General features: G+C 44.1%; 1 protein-coding gene across 10 annotated transcripts in view; it reads right to left on the bottom strand.

Annotated features, from left to right (window-relative positions):
- Nucleotides 1-14961, bottom strand: part of TPST1 (tyrosylprotein sulfotransferase 1) — a 149363-nt gene extending 134402 nt beyond the window's left edge. For 3 of the 10 annotated variants that reach the window (XM_063813878.1, XM_016956877.4, XM_009453167.5), the window contains exon 1: nucleotides 14711-14953. The gene's annotated coding sequence lies outside the window, so the exon portion shown is untranslated. 10 annotated transcript variants of the gene reach the window in all.
- Nucleotides 14962-15186: the final 225 nt, after the last annotated feature.

Below are 15186 nucleotides of genomic sequence, written 5' to 3'. Positions count from 1 at the left end.
TGCTGCAACGAATCATAAGGTGAAGGAACATTTCTGTTCTAGAATTTTACACATAAGGAAACTGAGGCCCAGAAGGAATAAAAAACTTCCTTAATATACTGCTACATGGCAAATTATTTGCCAAGCTGGAACCCAGGTCTGACTGTATACCATGGTACGTCCCAGTCATTATTAGGCTTGGCATGAACAAAAAGCCAGGTATGCAACAATTATGGTGCAAACGAAGTAAATTTAAGACCATCTGCTATTATTTATAAGGCTTTCATTAGCAAATAGTTTTTAAAAATATACTCAGCTTTTGAACTGTATTTTCTCCAGAATTGTCCTATCATGACCACCTCAGATCTAATTAGAATGACAGAAGAAAACTATAAATCCATGTAGCCATTATGCTTTACTTATAAAAATGAGCAGGATGCATATTTGCACACTTTCTGCAAGTCCCTGAAGATTTCATCTGGGAGAGATTAAGAATGGAGAACTAGATTTGGACTCAAGAAATAACAGATATATACGGAGGCTAGAAAGTAGCCTGGCAAATAGCTCTACCTTTCCTGTACATTTTCCAGTTTAGTTTTGCTTTAGCCTAGTCACTCTCATATGAAAGTAGGTTTCCCATGTTTGTTGTGGGAAATTATGCCTCTAGCCCAAAATTACTTGGAGCTGGAATTTTGTGATGTTCTCTATGAAAAGCTGGGCATCAAATATTTGATCAGAAACCACTGCTATGGCCAGGTGCAGTGGCTCATGCCTGTAATCCCAGCACTCTGGGAGGCTGAAGCGGGTGGATCACTTGAGGTCAGGAGTTCGAGACCAGCATGGCCAACATGGCAAAACCCTGTCTCTACTAAAAATACCACACACACACAAAAAAAATTAGCCAGGCGTGGTGGTACATGCCTGAAGTCCCAGCTACTCAAGAGGCTGAGGCAAAAGAATTGCTTAAACCGGGGAGGCAGAGGTTGCTGTGAGCTGAGATTGCACCACTACACTCCAGCCTAGATGACAGAGCCAGACTCTGCCTCAAAATAAAATAAAATAAAACACTATAATAACAATTTTTTTTTTTTTTTGAGATGGAGTCTTGCTCTGTCACCCAGGCTGGAGTGCAGTGGTGCAATCGCAGCTCACTGCAAGCTCCGCCTCCCAAGTTCATGCCGTTCTCCTGCCTCAGACACCCAAGTAGCTGGGACTACAGGCGCCCGCCACCACACCCAGCTAACGTTTTTGTATTTTTAGTAGAGATGGGGTTTCACCTGTGTTAGCCAGAATGGTCTTGATATCCTGACCTTGTGATCTCCCCGCCTCAGCCTCCCAAAGTGCTGGGATTACAGGCGTGAGCCACCGTGCCCAGCCCTATAATAGCAATTTCTGTGGGCAAAACTGAACTTTCATTGTCTTGTTATACCTTTCCAATAATTATAAAAACATATCATATGTACAACCATGTACTGTTATTTAATTTTTACAGGGTAGAAAATTCTTACTCATACATTTCAATTAAATGTTACATACATTAAATGAGCATATAAATGAGTATGATTTATCATCTGCCTTCAAAGAACTAGTAGCTTAGCAAGGAGAGAAGACAAGAAACTAACCATATATGCCATGATAAAATAATAAAAAGAGCATACAAAAGGCATGAACAAAGACATACAGGCATTTCAAGGCAGGATCACATCCACAGGCTCAGAAAAGGCTACACGAAGAAAATGACATTAGAATGAATCTTAAGGGGGACCGGGTACAGTGGCTCACGCCTATAATCCCAACATGTTGGGAGGCCAAGGCGGGCAGATCACTTGAGGTCAGGGGTTTGAGACCAGCCTGACCAACATGGTGACACCTTGTCTCTAATAAAACACAAACATTATCTGGGCATGGTGGTGGGTGCCTGTAATCGCAGCTACTCAGGAGGCTGAGGCAGGAGAATTGCTTGAATCTGGGAGGCAGAGGTTACAGTGAGCCAAGATCGTGCCACTTCACTCCAGCCTGGGCGACAGGGTCAGACTCCATCTCAAAAAAAAGAAAAAGGCCAGGCGCGGTGGCTCACACCTGTAATCCCAGCACTTTGCGAGGCCGAGGCGGGCGGATCACAAAGTCAGGAGATCAAAACCATCCTGGTCAACATGGTGAAACCCCGCCTCTACTAAAAATACAAAAAATTAGCCAGGCATGGTGGCACACGCCTGTAGTCCCAGCTACTCGGGAGGCTGAGACAGGAGAATTGCTTGAACCCAGGAGGCGGAGCCGAGATCACACCAGTGCACTCCAGCCTGGGCGACAGAGCAAGACTCCATCTCAAACAAACAAACAAACAAACAAACAAATAAATAAATAAATAAATGATGTGTTAGATTCAAAGACCAAACAGGCTGAAAGCAAAACAAAGGGAAAAGATATACCATGCAAACAGCAAACTATACAATGTCAGATACAATGCACTTTAAGACAAAAATTGTTACCAAAAAAGAGACAAAAAAGACATTTTATAAGAGGGAAAATCCAACAATTCATCAAAAAAATACAATTATAAACATATAAGCAAATAACAACAGAGCCCTAAAATACATGAAGCAAAAACTGACAGAATTCAAGTGAGAAATAGACAATTTAACAATAACAGTTGGAGGCCTCACTATCCCACTTTCACTAATGGATAAAGCAACTAGACAAAATATCAGCAAGGAAATAGAAGACTACAATACTACAAATCAACTAGATCTAACAAATATCTATAAAAGCCTCCAAGCAACAATGGCAAAATATATATTGTTCTCAAATGACATGGAACTTTCTCTAGGGTAGACCATGTGTTAGGCTTTAGAACAAGTCCCAATATATTTAAACCACTGAAAACATACAAAGTATATTCTCTGACCAAAATGAAATAAAATTAAAAAACAATAACCAAAAAAAAAAGTTTGGGAAATTTACAAATATGTGGAAATGAAATACCACCCTCCTAAATAACCAATGAGCAAAAAAAGAAAACATTAGGAACATTACAAAATACTTTGAGTTGAAAATACAAAACTCATGGGATGCAGCAAAAGCAGTGCTATGAGGGAATTTATAGCTGTAAACACCTGTATTAAAAAAGATTGCAAATCAACAACCTAACTTTCTCCCTTAAGAAACTAGAAAAAGAGCAAACAGGGCTGGGTGCAATGGCTTACGCCTGTAATCCCAGCACTTTGGGAGGCCGAGGCACGCAGATCACGAGGTCACGAGATTGAGACCATCCTGGCTAACATGGTGAAACTTCGTCTCTACTAAAAATACAAAAATTAGCTGGGCGTGGTGGCAGGCACCTGTAATCCCAGCTACTCGGGAGGCCGAGGCAGGAGAATCACTTGAACCTGGGAGGTGGAGGCTGCAGTGAGCCAAGATCGCGCCACTACACTCCAGCCTGGGCGACAGAGCAAGACTCCGTCTCAAAAAAAAAAAAGAAAAGAAAAAGAGCAAACAAGACCAAAACCATCAGAAAGAAGGAAATAATAAAGACTACAGTGAAATAAATAAAACAGAAAATAGAACAGAGAAAATCAACAAAACCAAAAACTGGTTCTTTGAAAAGATCAGCAAATTAACAATCTTTTAGCTAGACCGACCAATAACAAAAGAGAGAAGACTCAAATTATGAAAATCAGTAATGAAAAGGAGACGTAACTACCAAGCCTACAAAAATAAAAGTGATCATAAATAAGCATAATCCAACAAAGTAACCTAGATAAAATGGACAAATTTCTAAAAGATACAAACTACTAATACTGACTCAAGAAAATATTAAAAATCTGAATAAATCTATAACAAAGCAAGTGAAAGAGTAATTTAAAATTTTCCACAAAGAAAAACCAGGACATTGGCCGGGCGCGGTGGCTCACATCCCAGCACTTTGGGAGGCCAAGGCGGGCGGATCACAAGGTCAGGAGATCGAGACCATCCTGGCTAACACGGTGAAACCCCATCTCTACTAAAAATACAAAAATTAGCCAGCCGTTGTGGCGGGCGCCTGTAGTCCCAGCTACTTGGGAGGCTGAGGCAGGAGAATGGCGTGAACCCAGGAGGTGGAGCTTGCAGTGAGCCGAGATCGTGCCACTGCACTCCAGCCTGGGCGACAAAGCGAGACTCCGTCTCAAAAAAAAAAAAAAAAAGAAAAAGAAAAACCAGGACAAGATGGCTTCACTAGTAAATTCTATCAAAAGTTAAAAAAAAAAATTGACACTAATTCTTCTTAAAAATATATATTAGGAGGCTGGGCGCGGTGGCTCACGCCTGTAATCCCAGCACTTTGGAGGCCGACGCTGGCGGATCACGAGGTCAGGAGATCGAGACCATCCCGGCTAACATGGTGAAACCCCATCTCTACTAAAAATACAAAAAATTAGCTGGGCGTGGTGGCAGGCACCTGTAGTCCCAGCTACTCAGGAGGCTGAGGAAGGAGAATCGTGTGAACCCAAGAGGCAGAGCTTGCAGCGAGCCGAGATCGCGCCACTTCACTCCAGCCTGGGCGACAGAGCAAGGCTGCATCTCAAAATATATATATGTATATATATATATAATATTAGGGTCAGGTATGGTGGCTCACACCTGTAATCCTAACACTTTGGGAGGGGAGGTTGAGGTGGGCAGATCACGAGGTCAAGAGATGGAGACCATCCTGGCCAACATGGTGAAACCCCGTCTCTACTAAAAATACAAAAATTAGCCGGGCTTGGTGGCACGTGCCTGTAGTTCCAGCTACTCAGGAGGCTGAGGCAGCAGAATGGCTTGAACCCGGGAGGCGGAGGTTGCAGTGAGCCAAGATCGCGCCACTGCACTCCAACCTGGTGACAGAGAGAGACTCCATCTCAAAAAACATATATATATAAATATATTTAATATAATATAGATTAAGATATTAAATATATATTTAAAACATTAATATTTATATAGTTAATGCATATATCTTATAAATTTAGTGTAATATATAATATATATAAAATGTATATCTATAAAAATATATATTTTAACCAACAAAAATATACATATAAATATATAATACATATTTTAAAACATATTAAATGCATATTATATATTTATATATATATTTTTGTTGGTGGCTTTTTTTAAGGCAGGGTCTCACACTGTCGCCCAGGCTGGAGTGCAGTGGCAGGATCTCGCCTCCCCTCCCAGGTTCAAGAGATCCTCCTGCCTCAGCCTCCCAAGCAGCTGGTACTACAGGTGTGTGCCGCCATGCCATGCTAATTTTCATATTTTTTTATAGAGACGGGCTTTCATCATGTTACCCAGGCTGGTCTTGAACCCCTGGGCTCAAGCAATCTGCCTGCCTTGGCCTCTCAAAGTGCTGGAATTACAGGCATCAGTCACTGCACCAGCAACACCAATTCTTAACGACACTTCCGAACTCATTATATATACAGCCAATTTTAGTTGGATTTTGAAACCAAAAACACTACAAAAATAAATTGCAGCTCACTATTTATAAATAAATAAAATTTATATTTATACTTATAAATACTTTAAAATTACAAAAAAATTAGTAAATATTAATAGTTAATATAGGGTAATAGTATATATTACTCTAAAAATGAAATAAAGGAGGACAATATTATATATGATTCTGTCTTTATTATGTGCTCAAAATAGATATTTCTATTCTATATAATATGAATCTATAAAGACAGAAAATAGATCAGTGGTTGCCTAGGGATGGAGAGGATGAAGAGTAGGAGAGTTGAGGATAATGGCTAAGGAGTGTGTGGTATGGTTTTTTTGTGGGTAGTGAAAATGTTCTAAAATTGATTGTGGTAATGATGTACAACTATATGAATATACTAAAAGTAAATGAATTTTACACTTTAAATGGTTGAACATGTGGCATGTGAATTATATCTCAATAAAGCTGTTACGAAACAAAAGGCAGGCTGGGAGCTACATGCTCCTTCTCAGGTGACTGTCTACTAAAACATAAAGTTTAAATATGATCTATAACTCCTAACATAATATCCAAAATGTCCAAGATACAGTCAAAAGTCATTCATCATAGCAAGAACCAGGAAAACCACAATTTGAATGAGAAAAGACAATTAACAGATGCCAACAACAGATGAATCAGATGTTGGAATGATCTGACAGAGATTTTAAAGTAGCCATTATTCTTTTTTTTTTTTTTTTGAGATGGAGTCTCACTCTGTCTCCCAGGCTGGAGTGCAGTGGCACGATCTCCGCTCACTGCAAGCTCCGCCTCCTGGGTTCGCGCCTCAGCCTCCCAAGTAGCTGGGACTACAGGCACCCGCCACCAAGCCTGGCTAATTTTTTGTATTTTTAGTAGAGACGAGGTTTCACCGTGTTAGCCAGGATGGTCTCGATCTCCCGACCTCGTGATCTGCCCGCCTCGGCCTCCCAAAGTGCTGGGATTACAGGCGTGAGCCACCACGCCCGGCCTATTCTTTAACAAGCCATTACATACACTCTTTAAACAAATGACAAAATAGAAAATCTCACCAAAGAAGTAGAATAGACAAAAAATAACCCAATAAAAATTATAGAACTGAAAAACAACCAAAATAATAACTCGGTGGGTTAGCTCAACAGCAGAATGAATATAACACAGGTAAGAATCAATAAACTTGAAACAAGAATTACCCAATCTAAACAACAGACAAAAAAATAAGACTGGAAAAAAATTAAAAGAAAATAGTGCCTCACGTCCTGTGAGACAGTAACAAAAGATCTAACATTCAGTCACAGAATGAAAGGAGACAGAGAGTGGTACTGAAAAATTATTCTAAGAAGTGACTGAAAACTTCTCAGATGTAAAAGACGAATCTGCAGCTCAAGAAATTAAGAGAACTCCAAACAGAAAAACCCAAAGAAATTCGTGCAGACACATCATAATTTAACTTCTGAAAACTAAAGACAAAGAAAAAACCTCTAAAGCAGTTGGGGAGAAAGGATGTTACCTATAAGAAAATGAATTCTAATGACAGGGTTTCTTATCTGAAAAAAGTTTCTCAACATTTCTCAAATGTTAAAAGCAAAGAACTGTCAACCACAAATCCTATAAAAAGAAACAGCTGACAAAATCTTAAGAAAAAACAAAGAACAAAAGATTCCATGGTTTATATCTAAGCCCTGAGAAATCAGAAAATAGAAAATGCACTGAGGTCGGTCGCAGTGGCTCACACCTCAGCACTTTGGGAGGCCAAGGTTGGGGAATCACTTGAGGTCAGGCGTTCGAGACCAGCCTGGCCAACATGGTGAAACCCCGTCTCTACTAAAAATACAAAAATTAGCTGGGCGTGGTAGCGGGAGCCTGTAATGCCAGCTACTTGGGAGGCTGAGGCAGGAGAATCTCTTGAACCCGGGAAACGAAGGTTGCAGTGAGCCGAGATCATATCACTGCACTCCAGCCTGGGCGACAGAGTAGGACTCTGTCTCAAAAAAAAAAAGAAAAAAGAAAAGAAAATACACTGATATCAATATATGAGCAATCACAGGTGCTTCCTACAACAGTGCTTAAATACATGGGAATTATTTATTTCTTCCTACCCATCACCAATCCCAGTGAGATTCATTTAGGTATAGGGCTTGCTTAAGGCATATTCCTTACTTCCTTAATTTTCTTAGTTAAAAAGAAATTGTTATGCCACTGTTCAAGATCTTTTATCAAATTGACAGTTTTTGTTCTAGTTAAAAATTCCAAAGCTCATGAGCCTAAAATCAAGAGCTATTTGTTTTAAAAAGATACAAGATCAATATACCCTAATCGTATGAAATAAAGTCTATTTTAAATAGTATCTTCTAAAGACAAAGCCTGAATAAACCTCTGTAGTAACTGTCACAGCTTAACCACCTTAAAAGCCAAGACATTACAGAGCAAATAATATTTATATTAATCCACTCTAATTTATAAAGATTGTTTTGGGGTTTTTTTGTTTGTTTCTTTTTGAGGCAGAGTCTTGCTCTGTCGCCAGGCTGGAGTGCAGACGCGCAATGTTGGCTCACTGCAACCTCCGCCTCCCGGGTTCAAGGGATTCTCCTGCCTCAGCCTCCCGAGTAGCTGGGACTACAGGCACCCACCACCATGCCCAGCTAATTATTGTATTTTTAGTAGAGACCAGGTTTCACCACGTTGACCAGGATGGTCTCCATCTCTTGACCTCGTGATCCCCCTGCCTTGGCCTCCCAAAGTGCTGGGATTACAGGCGTGAGCTACTGCGCCCGGCAAGATTGTGTGTTTTTAAAACAAGAATGACTACACATATTTGACCAGTGACTTGTTAAGCAGGAAAGAAAGAAACAGCTGGTCAGTTTGCAAAATCATGAGTTCAAGCTCTGTTTTATATCACTTATCAACTGATTTATTCAACCAACTTTTATCAAGTTTCTAAAATGTATCAAGTACTGTGCAAGGCCGTGATGAAAAGATAAATAAGGCATGGTTTCAGTCTTCAAGGAATTCCTTAGCTATAAAAATGGACCAGCCAGGCGTGGTGGCTCACGCCTGTAATCCCAGCACTTTGGGAGGCTGAGGCGGGCATATCACCTGAGGTCAGGAGTTCGAGACCAGCCTCAATATGGAGAAACCCCGTCTCTACTAAAAATACGAAATTAGCTGGGCGTAGTGGTGCATGCCTGCAATCTCAGCTACTCAGGAGGCTGAGGCAGGAGAATTGCTTGAACCTGGGAGGAGGAGGTTGCGGTGAGCCAAGATTGCGCCATTGCACTCCAGCCTGGGCAACAAGAGCGAAACTCCATCTCAAAAAAAAATAAAAGGCCGGGCGCGGTGGCTCATGCCTGTAATCCCAGCACTTTGGGAGGCCGAGGCGGGCGGATCACGAGGTCAGGAGATCGAGACCATCCTGGCTAACACGGTGAAACCCCGTCTCTACTAAAAATACAAAAAATTAGCCGGGCGTGGTAGCGGGCGCCTGTAGTCCCAGCTACTCGGGAGGCTGAGGCAGGAGAATGGCGTGAACCCGGGAGGCGGAGCTTGCAGTGAGCCGAATCGCGCCACTGCACTCCAGCCTGGGCGACAGAGCGAGACTCCGTCTCAAAAAAAAATAAAATAAAATAAAATAAAATAAAAATAAAAATGGACCCAGCAGATATAATTTAAATAAAATGTGATAACTCCTTTAATAGGTAAATGTACACAGTACCAGGAAAGCAAGAAACTATGTCAACAAAGGCAATATTTATCCTGGTGTGTGTGTGTGTGTGTGTGTGATAGAGGCAGACACACAGACAGACAGACAGGGTCTCACTCTGTCACTCAGGCTGGAGAGCAATGGCATGATCATAGCTCACTGCAGCCTCAAACTCCTGGGCTCAAGCAATCCTCCTGCCTCAGCCTTCTACATGGCTGGAACTACAGGCATGTGCCATCACATGTGCCTGGCTAGTTTTTTCATATTTTGTAGAGACAGGGATCTTGCTATGTTGCCCAGGCTGATCTCAAACTCCTGGTCTCAAGCAATCCTCCCACCTCAATCTGCCCAAACTCTGGGATTACAGGTGTGAGTCACCACACCCAGCTATCCTGATATTTAAAGGATGAGTTACTACTATTGTTCTTCAGGGTTCTATCACTCCCTCTTTGGGCTCTCAGCCCAGTTCTCAGTCCTAGATACCTATCACCATCTCATGGGAAGCATCTTTAAAGTAACAAGGTCTGGCCCTGCACCAGACCAAATGATACAGAATCCCTGTGGATGCCTCGATCCCCCATCCTCATTCTTTAAAAGCTCCCCAGGTGGTTTTTAAGTAGTGCCTATGTTGAAAATCACTGAACCAGGCAATCTCACCTACTTCTGATGACTTCACTTTCAATTCTAGCACAGACCCTCCATATATATCTCCATCTTTAGGGCCAACTGCTCTCTCAGGCTATTTCCTGGGCATCAAGATGTTATCATTGGCTTCCTCCTTTTCCCTCAAAATTTGTTTATTTTCCTGTATTTCCTACCTGGATGAACAGAACCACCATTACCCAGACACCCAAGCCTGAACTCAGTATGTCATCCTTGACCCTTCCTTCTCCCTCTCTCTCACCTATACACCTAACCAGTTCTCCTTACTCCACAAATTCACTCCCAAATCTAACCCCTTGGCCTCACTGGCCTCATTATCTTTCACCTACATTACTATAATGACCACCTATTGGTCTTTGTGCACCTAGTCTTGCCCCTCTCTAACCTGTTCTCTAAAATGCTACCAGAGATCAGAGTAATTTTTCTGAAAATACACCTGGGGCCAGGCACAGTGACTCACACCCATAATCCCAACACTTTGGGAAGTCAAGGCAGAGGGTTACCTGAAGCCAGGAGTTCAAGACCAACCTGGGCAACATAGCAAGACCCCCATCTCTAGAAAAATAAATAAACATAATCAAAATATACCGGGTCACAATACTCATTCATGTTACCTGCCAGAGTAGGGGATGCAGACATGAATCAAAACCCATCCTGATTTCAAAGCCCTACCCTTAGAGTAGAGAAAGACATGTAAACAAGTAAATGACAGTAGAGATGAAGAGACATGGATTGCAGGCAGATGTGGGAATGCTTTACTGCAGAGATAACCAGAAGCCTGTATAATCTACAGGTGGCTAAGTGGGAAAACGCATTCCACGGAGAAAGAGAAACATAAAGCCATTTAGGCATGTTCAGGTAATAGAGGTGATTTTATATGGCTGAGGCAAAAGGCAAGGCATGCAGCAAGACACAAAGCCTGAGATGGGAACAAGCCAGACTTTGTAAGATCTGCCCAGGAAGAAATCCTTCAAAGGTTCCTCGCTATCATCAGGATTATGTGTTAGGACACACAAGGTCATTCATGAGCAGCTCCCATATACCTTCCCAGCCTCATTGCTCATTATGCCCATTCTCCAGCCTTTCCAAATTACCAGTTCTTTCCCAAAAGCACCAGGTTATCACACATTTTTCTTTTTTCTTTAATTTTGAGATGGAGTCTCACTCTGCTGCCCAGGCTGGAGTCAGCTCACTGTAACCTCTGCCTCCCAGGTTGAAGCGATTCTCCTGCCTCAGCCTCCTGAGTAGCTGGGATTACAGGCGCCCACCACCACGCCCGGCTAATTTTTGTATTTTTAGTAGAGATGGGGTTTCACCATGTTGCCCGGGCTGGTCTTGATGGTCTTGATCCGTCTGCCTCAGTCTCCCAAAATGCTGGGATTACAGGCGTGAGCCACCGCGCCTAGCCTATGACACACTTTTCTATATGTTACCTTCTCTTCCAAACTGCCCATCTCCCCTTACCTTTCCTTGTCTAGATTCAGCTCTTCTGAAAACTTAGTTTACTGAGCACTATGTACTTGGCAATTTGCTAGAAACTGGAGATACAATGAGATATGACACAACTCTTTCTCTTAAAGGGTTCACTCTCAAGTCAGGGAGAAAAATAAGAAAACAGAACATTATAAATAGTAAAAATGGGCTGGGCACAGTGGCTCACGCCTGTAATCCCAGCACTTTGGGAGGCTGAGGCAGGCAGACTGCTTGAGGTCAGGAGTTTGAGACCAGCCTGTCCAACATGATGAAACCCTGTCTCTACTAAAAATACAAAAATTAGCTGGGTGTGGTGGCAGGCGCCTGTAATCCCAGCTACTCGGAAGGCTGAGGTACGAGAATCACTCAAACCCTGGAGGCAGAGGTTGCAGCGAACTAAGATGTTACCACTGCACTCCAGCCTGGGCAACAGACCAAGACTGTGTCACAAAAAAAAAACTAAAAATGGTGTAAGTGGTAAAAATGGAGATGGAAGTATGTACAGGGTGCTGTGGAAACACAAAGAAAAGTCACCTAACCCAAACTAAGGAGGAGGGGTAGTCAGAAAAAGTCCTAGGTGCCTGTAGACAGAAACTTGTCCTCACTCTCACCAGGGTGATGCTCCCAGAGCACCCTGTAGTCATCTCTGTCACAGTCTTGATTTTACGGTAGTGAATGGTCTGTTTCTTTACTGCTTTTTTCTCTGGATCACAAAGGGCCCAGGAAGGGGATGCGCCCATGCTACAGAAGGCCTGGAAGGACTGGCTCAACATGCTAAGGGTTTGGGAGCTGATGAGAATTTTTAAAGAAAACAAGCAGCATGATCAGATTGATAGTTCAGAAATTGGAACCAATTCCAGCAGCAACGTGGAGGATTAAGTAGACTACAGGACCCAGAGGTTCAGAAAAAGCATAGCCAAGGTCTGAACCAGTCTTCTGGCAATGAAGAGAGAGAAAAAAAAAGATCTTATGAAGAGAGGAAAAAAAAAGATCTGAGGTAGCAACAACCATAGGATCTATGCTAGACTTAATGTGAGGAGAAAAGAAGATGATTTTAAGGTTTCTAGAGTAAAGATCTTAAAATAGTAATGTTTGTATATGTGCTTAAAGGGGGCTATGGGTGGAGAGAAAGGGAAGGAAAAGGTAACCACATTTGAAGTAATCAAGCATCCACATACAGCTATGCAGTAGGCAGATGAAAATTAGAACCTGAGGTTCAAGAGAAACGGGGACTAAATAGACGTCTTCGAAAACCATAAATATACAGGTGCTATTTGAAGCCATGAAAGGAAGTGTAATCACACAAGGAAATTAGAGAAAAGAACAAAAACGAAACCCTAAGGAATGCCACGTTAATCTGAGAAGAATAAAAAAAGAAAAGGGAAGCATCAAGAAAAGCTTTGTTTTGGTCTGAATGGTGGAAACCTGAGGATGTATACCATCCAACAGAAAAAAATAATAATATGGGAAGAGATCAAAGACGTTAGCTTTCGAAAGTGAGACCCCTCTTCTTCTGAGATCAGAGGAAAGGATATTAGAAATCAGGTATAGACAGGCACAGACAAAAATGACCTCTCCTTAAGAGTTCAGGGATGCCCACCAATTTATTCTGTGAAGTTAAGTGGCAAAATAAGCAATGAAGAGAAGGCAAGAGTAGGACAAAGAGTCAGAGAAGAATGGTAAAGATCCATAAACAGCCATTTAGATTTTAGGACATAAGAGGAATCTACAGGTTAAGTCAAAGGATCTCCAGGATCCAGAAGTGCAGAAACAGCACCCAGCAGTTTAGTTATATGATTTTTGCCAGCCTGCCCTGGGAGCCCAGGAGCAGAAAAAGCTGACTGATTCGTCCAGGCTTGAGACCATCAGAGCAAAGGTGGCAAGAATAGTACAGGGCCAATGACAATGCTTTTATCATTTTAAAAAGTCAAATGTATTTTACTCTTTTTTAAAAATCGACTCGCTATTTCCTCCAAGAGCGAGTGTTTGGAGAGGGGGAGGGAGAGGGGTGGATAATTCCTCTCTCACTCTTAGAGGACTTGTCAGAAGTTTCATTCTTAAGCATATTTGGTCTGTACAGCAGCTGATTCCAGGAAATCCAAATCCTGATTCCTCCTGGATCTTAAAAGATGAAAATTCATTGCAGCTCCCTGGACTATCCAGCTAATAGATAAACACGTACCACGTTGCTTATGTACTATGCCACTTTAGCTGGGAGGTAGGGGCTCTTTCTTTCCTAAAAAGAAAGTTACCCAAACACTGCAGATGGGGATGGAGAGGGGATGGGGAGTAATTACACCGCAAAGCCTGCTGACTAGCAGCCTAAGAATCCTTTACAAAGGCAATTAACATAAAACAATACATGGCACGGATAGCAGAATTGTTTCTTCTTAATGAATGCAGTAAGTAATTAACCATTTAATCGCTTTACTGGAGTTCACCAATTTCTCCTGCCATCTCCCATACCATTCTTCAGGCAGAGTCAAATCCCTGTGGACACTGGACTTCTTGCTACCATCATCTGGAAAGTACAAAACGCCTGGAAGGAGGAAGAGGCTAACATGCGTGACCACCCACCATGTGCCAGGCCTACTGTGTGCTAGACTCTGGGCAAGGGACTTTACATGTTATGGGGTGCAGCTCATGTAAGGACGAATGAAGATATTACACTATGGATCTGAGCCGGGCGCAGTGGCTCACGCCTGTAATCCCAGCACTTTGGAGGCCGAGGCAGAAGGATAGCTTGAGGTCAGGAGTTCGAAGCCAGCCTGGGCAACATAAGAGACTCCATCTCTCAAAAAAAAAAAAGCGATGGATCTGGCATTGCAGAGAGTGGGAAAGTGTCTGGAGGTTTAAGAGTAAGAGAAGGAAGAGGAGATTGCGATGGTGGGTGGTCAAAGTGAGGGGAGAAGAGGCGAGTTGGGAAAGGAAGGTGCTTAGGAGCAAAAGGGCAAGACCCAGGGACACCTGGAGCGGGGCGGGCGACTGCTATGCAGACAGGACTACGTACAACGGGTAGGATGATGGGGCGATGAGCTCAAGAAACGCAGCCGGGGTAGACGTGAGGGCAAATGTCCGATCCCGGCGAGACGAGGGTCTCATCCCAGGGGACTGCGGGGCTAGGACGTGGTCCCAGGGCTGCGAGAAGAGAGAGAAGGGGCAGAGGGGAGAGGCCCCGGCGGCCGGGGCGAAGCCGAGCCCGGGAAATGCCGGCGATGGGGGAAGGGGCGTGGGAGCAGGGGCCGGACGGACGGGCCAGACCCGGGGCTCCGCGCTCAGGGGCGGGGTTGGACAACCGGGAGGCACCGAGCAGAAGGCGACAAGGGGCCAAGGGATGCCAGGACGGGGCACAGGGCCGGGTGTGAGGAGACGAGAGGGGAGCGGAGCCGCAGCGAGCGCCGCGTCCCCCTTACCTGGGATGAGTGAGGAGCCGCCGCGCCGCCTGGACGGCATCCTGGCCTCAGCCGCTGGTCCCACCGCCTTCGGTGGGGGGCCACTCGGGAGCCCGCCCTCACCGCCAAGCGCCGGCAGCTGCCAGCCTGGACCGGCCCCGCAGAGCAGCGCCGTTCCGACCCGCAACCGAAGCAGCCTCAGCAGCGTCTCCCGCGGTCGCCGACTCAGCGCCAACCGCCAGGGTCCGGGGAGGTGGCGGGATCACACATCTGCTACGATTGGCTGAGCGGACGATGTGTCGGCTGCTCTGATTCGTGAGTTCCGGCCGGCTGCCCACCGAAGGAGGCGGGGCTGGGAATGGAGCTGGGTCCGGCAGGCGCCGAGGGGCGGGGGTCTGACGTCGCAGCCGGCCAGCGCCCCCACAGCCCTTCCCGTGCGCGCTCCCGAGGGGGCTTCCCGGCAGCCGCAGGCCTGGCCGGGTGGTTGCCCTAGCAAC

This window comes from Pan troglodytes, chromosome 6 (genome assembly GCF_028858775.2).
Source record: "Pan troglodytes isolate AG18354 chromosome 6, NHGRI_mPanTro3-v2.0_pri, whole genome shotgun sequence".
NCBI lineage: Eukaryota > Metazoa > Chordata > Mammalia > Primates > Hominidae > Pan > Pan troglodytes.
This window is presented reverse-complemented; position numbering and strand designations above follow the sequence as displayed.